Source organism: Henckelia pumila, chromosome 3 (genome assembly GCF_033568475.1).
Source record: "Henckelia pumila isolate YLH828 chromosome 3, ASM3356847v2, whole genome shotgun sequence".
Taxonomy (NCBI): domain Eukaryota; kingdom Viridiplantae; phylum Streptophyta; class Magnoliopsida; order Lamiales; family Gesneriaceae; genus Henckelia; species Henckelia pumila.
In genome coordinates, this window is record NC_133122.1 from 146,132,201 (window position 1) to 146,140,550 (window position 8,350).

General features: G+C 41.7%; 1 non-coding gene across 1 annotated transcript; it reads right to left on the reverse strand.

Annotated features, from left to right (window-relative positions):
- Positions 1–250: 250 nt before the first annotated feature.
- Positions 251–356, reverse strand: LOC140894014 (small nucleolar RNA R71). The gene has a single exon (XR_012153569.1). It is a non-coding gene; the product is annotated as a small nucleolar RNA R71 (small nucleolar RNA).
- Positions 357–8,350: the final 7,994 nt, after the last annotated feature.

Genomic DNA, 8,350 nt, shown 5'->3' on the forward strand with positions numbered 1-8,350 from the left:
CAGCAAAATTAGTTCAGGGGTGCAGCTACTGAAGATCCAAATTTGCACCTGCGTACTTTTCTGAAGATTGCTAACACAGTGAAGATTCATGGTGTTACTGAGGACACCATCAAACTACGGTTGTTCCCGTTCTCTCTTAGGGACAATGCTCGTAGTTGGTTGCAATCACTACCTCTTGGGAGTATCACTACATGGGATGATATGGCTTCCAAATTTCTGGCTAAGTACTTCCCGCCTGCTAAGTCGTCTCAGTTGAAAATAGAGATTATTACATTCAAACAGCAAGATTTTGAGCAGTTGTATGAAGCCTGGGAGCGGTACAAGGAGTTGCTTAGAAAGTGTCCAAACCATAATTTTCCGGACTGGGAACAGATTGAGTTATTCTACAATGGTTTGAATGGGCCAACTCGTATTTCTATGGATGTTGCAGCTGGAGGTTCAATATTTTCTAAATTTTCTGAACAGGCTTATGAGATGCTTGAGCAAATGACCATTAACAGTTATCAGTGGCCGAGTGAGAGATTTGCAATAAAGAAGCCTGCTGGAATTCATGAGGTTGATGCATTCACTGCTTTGACTGCTCAGATGGCTACTATTTCTACATAGTTGGCTGCACTAACCAAAGAGAATCAAAGTTCTACTGAGACAACATCACTGGCGACTGCCATAAATTCTGCTGATGGATTTGAGAGTGTGGAGCAAGATCAATATGTGAACAACAAGCATTACAACAACTATCGAGGTAATCCTGTACCCAATCAGTATAATCCTAGTTTGCGTAATCATGAGAATTTTTCCTATGCAAACAATAAGAATGTGTTGAATCCTCCACCGGGGTTCAATACTCAGAATGGTTAAGGTAAGGCATCGTTGGAAGATTTGGTGAGTAATTTCATTGCAGAATCATCCACAAGATTTAAGAGAAATGAGAATAGGCTTGATAGTATGGAGACGCACTTGACCAATGTGAGCGCTTCTATGAAAAATCTTGAAACACAAATTGGTCAACTGGCGAATGCATTGAATAATCAGCAGAGAGGTGTGTTTCCTAGCAACACCAAGATTAATCCTAGGGAGAAATGCAAGGTTGTTATTCTTAGAATTGGTAAAGAACTTGGGACTGATAACCAAAAGACAGTGGATGATGAGGAAATTGAAGAGATTGTGGTGGAGTCCGAAAATTCTGATAGCAAAAATTCTAGCAAGTCTGCAGTTGTTCCTGAGAAACCACCTGTGCCAAAAGCTGTTCTGCCATATCCTCAGCGGTTCAAGAAGAAAGCGTTGGATGAGAAGTTTTCTAAGTTTCTTGACATCTTCAAGAAAATCCATATAAATATTCCATTCGCTGCAGATGCCACACTACGTGAAATTCATGAAGGATGTGATGGCAAGGAAGAGAAAACTTGAAGAGTTTGAAACAGTGAAATTGACAGAGGAGTGCAGCGCCATCCTACAAAAGAAACTGCCACAGAAATTGAAAGATCCAGGGAGTTTTACTATTCCTTGTATTATTGGTGGTGCGACTGTTAATAGGGCATTATGTGATTTAGGTGCAAGTATTAATTTAATGACTTTGTCTATTTTCAGGTCTTTGGAGCTTGGTGAGGTGAAACCAACCACGATTACTCTGCAGTTGGCAGACCATTCTCTGATATATCCTCGAGGAGTTGTGGAAGACGTCTTGGTAAAAGTAGATAAGTTTATTTTTCCTGCTGACTTTGTAATGCTTGACATGGAAGAAGATCAAGATGTCCCTCTAATTTTGGGAAGACCATTCTTGGCGACTGGCAGAGCGTTAATTGATGTGCAGGAGGGTGAACTAACTCTACGAGTTGGTGGTGACGCTGTCACTTTCAATATCTATAAAACCATGAAATACCAAGATGAGGTACATTCTTGTAATCGCATTGATTTATCTAATTCTTATGAGAATAATTTTTGTGCAGGATTGGAATTGGAGGACGCGTTGGCAAGGTGCTTAATTAATTCCATAACCCAATTTGAGGAGGATGATTGGGAACTTAGAGAGCAATTTCTTGCTCTTGAAAGTTTGCCAAAGAAAAAAGATGGCCAAGAAAAAATTGGAGCATTTCCTGAGGAGGTCAGCAAAGAGGTACCAGTTTCTTCTACTCCTGAATTGAAAGAACTGTCTGGTCATTTATGTTATGCATTTTTGGGAGAAAATTCGACTAACCCGATAATTATTTCATCCTCTCTTACTCATGATGAAAAGGATAAATTATTAAGAGTTTTGAGAAAATTTAAATTTACTTTGGGTTGGTCAATTTCTGATATCAAGGGAATTAGTCCCAATATTTGCATGCATAAGATTTTAATGGAGGAGTCATATAGTCCCTATGTTGATCATCAAAGGAGATTAAATCCTGCGATGAAAGAAGTGGTAAAAGCTAAGATGTTGAAATTATTGAATGCTGGTATTATTTATGTCATATCTGACAGTTCTTGGGTGTCGCCAGTACAGGTAGTGCCGAAAAAGGGAGGTATGACTGTAGTTAAAAATGAGAAAAACGAGTTGATCTCGACTCATACTGTTACTGGTTGGAGAGTTTGTATTGATTATAGAAGGTTGAATAAGGCTACTAGGAAAGATCATTTTCCTCTTCCTTTTATTGATCAAATGCTTGACAGGTTGGCAGGTTACAAACATTATTGTTTTTTAGATGGCTATTCTGGCTACAATCAAATTGCTATAGCGCCAGAGGATCAAGAGAAAACAACTTTCACATGTCCTTATGGTACTTATGCTTTTAGGAGAATGCCATTTGGTTTGTGTAATGCACCGGCTAATTTTCAGCGATGCATGATGACCATTTTTTCTGACATGGTGGAAGAAGTTATGGAAATTTTTATGGATGATTTTTCTGTGTTTGGGTCTTCGTTTGATCATTGTTTGCACAATCTGACCCTTGTTTTTGTAGTAGCCCGTGCCCTAATTGAGTAATTAAAGGATTAATGCTAATTAAATAAATTGGGGATTGGACGGATCGGAAGCTCCGAAGGGACGATCGGAAGCTCCGATCGGGATCGGAAGCTCCGATGAGGATCGGAGGCACCGATGATATTACGTCATCCATGACGTGTGGCTGGATCGGAAGCTCCGATCAGGACCGGAGGCTCCGATCACCCCTATCCGGAGTCATCAAGTGATATTTTGACACGTGGCAGATCAGGATCTTCGGAAGCTCCGATGGCAGGATCGGACGTTCCGATCCAGGTTCGGACGTTTCGATCGAGGATCGGAGGCTCCGATCGTTGTCTATAAATAGAAGGCCGAGGCTTCATTTCTCCTTGCCAATTCCGGATTTCCTCTCTATTTCTAGTCATATTCGAGCTGTTCTAGTCTTCTTAGGCTTGGTCCGGAGGTCGGAGAGGCGTTCGATAGTCGTAGCGGAGTTGTGCCCAAGTTCTGGAGGCATCGACATCAAAGGGCTAACGACGGACGAAGGTATAGCTTTTGCTTCCTATAAATATTTAGGAGTATGCAATAGCTTAGTTAAGGCTTTTAGAGCACTTTGATGATAGTAGTATCATTTTGCTATGTAGGCGGACTTTAGGCTTGGACTTAGAGCTGGTAGTGCCTACCTGGTATTTGAGGTACGAAAGTACTGTTCGAGATATCCTGACTGAGTATGCATGTATTATATGACTGCATGATTTATATGCCATGATATTATGCTGCATTCATTTGCATCTTGCTGTATCTCCTTCGAGATGTCTGTTAGTAGGGTTGTACCCTATCCTGTTAGTGGATGGACTTCCATCGATTTGGGTTCGGCGTATCCACAGTTATCTCGGTATGGGAGCCACCTCCTGAAGCGACGGCACAGCGTGCTACATACCAGGGCCCGGTCTGTCTCTATTATCTGATCCTTGACCTCGAGTCTATAGGGAGTTCACTTTGCATGCATGTATACTCATACTCTCGCACTGAGCGTTTTATGCTCACGTCTCGTACTCTGTATTTTCTGGACACCCTATTCCATGGGGCAGGTTTGCGATTGGACGAGGAGGGTGGATCCAGGAGGGGCTAGTCAGTGGTTGGCCAGCTGGAGCTTCGTCTAGGTTGTATTACTGTTGTTTTGGGTTTATACAGCTATTCGATTTGGTTGTATATTATTGGATAATTACAGATTCCTTTACTTGGGATTGTATGATGTTATTGGTTTCCGCAGTTTTATTCTGATATCTGTTTTAATTAAGTTAATTGCATGCCTAAGTTCTGTTTAGTAGGTGATCCCGGTAAGGGTCACTATAGTTTTACAGCGTTGTCAAGAGAAAAATTTAGTGCTTAATTGGGAAAAATGTCACTTCATGGTGCAAGAAGGCATCGTACTTGGGCATAAAGTGTCATCTAATGGGCTTGAGGTGGATCGAGCAAAAGTGGTTGCGATTGAAAAGCTTCCACCGCCAAATAATGTGAAAGCCATTAGAAGTTTCTTGGGACACGCCGGGTTCTATCGTCGCTTTATTAGAGATTTTTCTAAAATTACTAAGCCTTTATGTAATTTATTAGAAAAAGATACATCATTTATTTTTGATGATGCGTGTTTGCAGGCGTTCATGAAAATCAAGGAGGCACTAATTTCTGCGCCTATTATGATTGTGCCTGACTGGAAGAAGCCGTTTGAAGTAATGTGTGATGCCAGCGATTATGCTGTAGGAGCAGTTTTGGGACAAAAAAAAGATAAGATGTTTCGGGCGATTTACTATGCCAGCCGCACTCTTGACGGAGCACAACAGAATTACACTACTACGGAAAAAGAGATGTTGGCTGTGGTTTTCTCCTTCGACAAATTCAGGTCCTATCTTATTGGCTCTAGAGTAATTGTTTATACAGACCATGCAACAATTCGCTATCTCTTTGCCAAGAAGGATGCCAAACCAAGATTGATTCGGTGGATACTCTTACTACAAGAGTTTGATTTTGAAATTAGAGATAAAAAAGGGAGTGAGAATTTAGTGGCGGATCATCTGTCTCGCTTGGAGTTGGAAGGAAAAGTTGAACATGGACTCATCAAGGAAAAATTTCTTGATCAGCATCTTTTTGAGGTAAATTCTAAACTTCCTTGGTTTGCTGACTTTGCTAATTTTCTTTCTTGTGGTGTTTTGCCTCCAGATCTTAATCATCACCAAAAGAAGAAAATTTTCCATGATGTCAAGTTTTATCTATGGGATGATCCGTTTGTGTACAAGAAGTGTTCGGACCAAGTGATAAGAAGATGTGTGGACGAAGCTGAAGCAAAAGAAATTCTGGAACAATGTCACTCTGCACCGTATGGCGGTCACTTTGGAGCCTCACGGACAGCCGCCAAGGTACTTCAGTCTGGTTTTTATTGGCTAACTTTATTCAAAGACAGTTATACCTTGGTAAAATCATGTGATAGATGTCAAAGGATGGGAAATATATCTAGGCGTCATGAATTACCTCTCACAAATATTTTAGAGGTTGAATTATTTGATGTGTGGGGTATTGATTTTATGGGACCATTTCCTATATCCTTTGGACAATCTTATATTTTATTGGCTGTTGATTATGTTTCGAAATGGGTGGAAGCAATCGCCACCCCCACTAATGATGCTCGTGTAGTGGTGCAGTTTGTGCAGAAAAATATTTTCACGAGGTTTGGAACACCAAGGTCCATTATCAGTGATGAAGGTACGCATTTTTGCAATAAAATCTTTAATTCATTACTGACAAAATATGGTGTTAGGCATAAAGTGGCATGTGCATACCATCCGCAAACAAATGGGCAAGCTGAAATATCCAACCGAGAAATCAAAAAAATTCTGGAAAAGACGGTCAACACGAACCGGAAGGATTGGGCAATCAAGTTGGATGATGCACTATGGGCATACTGGACCGCGTTCAAAACTCCTATTGGCATGTCGCCATACAGGTTGGTCTTTGATAAAGCATGCCATCTGCCAGTGGAGTTAGAGCATCGTGCATATTGGGCGGTGAAAAAGTTGAATTTTGATATGAAAGCTGCTGGCGAAGAGAGACTGTTGCAATTGCATGAGATCGAAGAGTTTCGTAATCATTCATACGAAAATGCCAAGCTCTACAAAGAACAGACCAAAAAGTGGCATGACAAACTATTGTTAAAAAGAGAATTTGAGCCTGGACAACATGTATTATTGTTTAATTCTCGTCTTAGATTGTTTCCAGGTAAGTTGAAATCGAGATGGTCTGGTCCGTTCACCGTGGTGAAAGTGCATCCCTATGGAGCCATTGAACTGAGCTGTCACGATGGTCAAACCTTTCAAGTCAATGGGCAGAGGTTGAAACATTACTTTGGCAATGAAGTGCGGAACATGGAGAAAGTTGCTTTGATCGACCCTGCATAAGAACTCCAGAAAAGTCGGGCTGACGACGTTAAACCAAGCGCTCTTTGGGAGGCAACCCAATTTTTTTTAAATTTCGTTTTATTTTTATTTATTTTATTTTCTTAGTTAATTTTATTGAATTTCAGTCTTTTTATTTATTTTACTAATTTTAGTCCTAATTAAGAGTTTTATTGCAGGTACTTTTATGTGCAAAATCATACTTTGGAGTGCAAAAATTCGAAGCTCAGGCGCTCCAGCGCCATTATTCAAGCGCTCCAGTGCTATTCTATGAATTCAAAAGCCGAAGGTTTTGCGCCCCAGCGCTGACCATCCAGCGCTCCAGCGCTATTCTGTGAGTTCAAAAGTCGAAGGTTTGGCACTGCAGCGCCAAATACGTAGCGCTCCAGCGCTCTCTCGGACAAGCATCGGGCGCTCCAGCGCCAATTCTCTAGCGCTCCAGCGCTATCACGAAAATTCTGAAAAATAAGAGGGGATCTCAGATTTCTCACGAAAATTCTGAAAAATAAGAGGGGATCTCAGATTTCATTCATCAAATCTTCATAATTCCCAGCCTTGTTCGCCGCCTCCACGCGACCCGCCCCTACAAATCGAAAAAATTCCCACCTGAAAATCTCGGTTACACCATCAATCGCACATATTCATCCTTTCATAGCACTTGTTTGAATTTTAGTCATCCGGGTTCCAATATTTTCGCAGCTAGGGTTATTCAAGTTTGGGGGGATTTCAATCCATCTTCAGTCGCCGCGTTGGTTCGACTTCAAGGAAGGATCGCGAGTTTATCTTCTATAATTTCCGAAATCGTTGCTATCCAACCTAGGTATTGTGAAATTTTTTACACTGGGGATTCGAGATTCATTGGTCCTATTGTTGAATTGGGTTGGATTCATGTTTACTTGTTAATTCATCGGTGATTATCAGACATATTAGTAGATTTCGTTGGAGATTTGTGAATCATAGGGTTATTTGTGCTATCTCGGGTTGTTAGAAGTGTTATTGTTGGTTGTGCGGCATGGCAGAATTGTGTTGATTGGTTAAGGCTTGAATGCCATTGTTGGAAGTGGTGCATTGCTGTTAATTATTGCTTGGTTGAATTGTGATTAGAATATTGTAATGGCACCGAGAAAGAAACAAAAGCAGGGGGCATCTTCGTCCGGTACTTTCGATGCTCATCGTTTTTGGGATGAAGAGGCCGCCAAGAATTATCCTCTCATGGTGAGCAAGAGCATGGTTAGAGAACAAGGTTTTGATCCTAATTCCTCTCTACCATTGTGGGATGTGCGACATGCAGCTCATGAGCGAAGATGGACGGGTTTTGTCCAACCTCCCGGTGATGCCGTGGTTTCATTAGTCCGGGAATTTTATGCCAATCTCAAATGCAAGCATGAGCAGTATCATGTTCTAGTGCGGGGAAAGAGGGTGGCTTTTGATGGAAATTCTATTAAAACCCTCTTCCATATGTCATCTCTTGATATGGATGACTATTCGGAGTTCCAGGCCGGCGAGGTATACTATGATGAGATTCTAGCGACCCTGTGTGAGGAAGGGGCGCAGTGGAAGATGAAAGATGAAAAGGTGGTGTATTTTCCATCTGGGAAAATGAAGCAAGACGCGAGGTCTTGGTTTTTCTTGGTGGCTGCTCGTGTTTTGCCCATAGGTCACACTTTTGAGGTGACGAAGAAACGGGCTGTCCTGACTTACTGTATCGTCACTGGGAAGACGATAAACTTGGGAAATATCATTCAGGAATCCATTCTTGCAGCAGTTAGGGGGGCTACTATTGGAGGATTGCCGCACCCATCATTGATCACTGCGCTTTGTGCACATGCTGGAGTTACATGGGGTACAGATAAAGAGCTTTTTAAGGTCCAAGGACCTATTACGGGGACTACACGAGAGAATATACCACCCCCTCCGCGAACAGCAGCGCCTCGGGATCGCCCTGCGAGTAGCAGCCAGCCACCACCACTACCACTTACTGGAG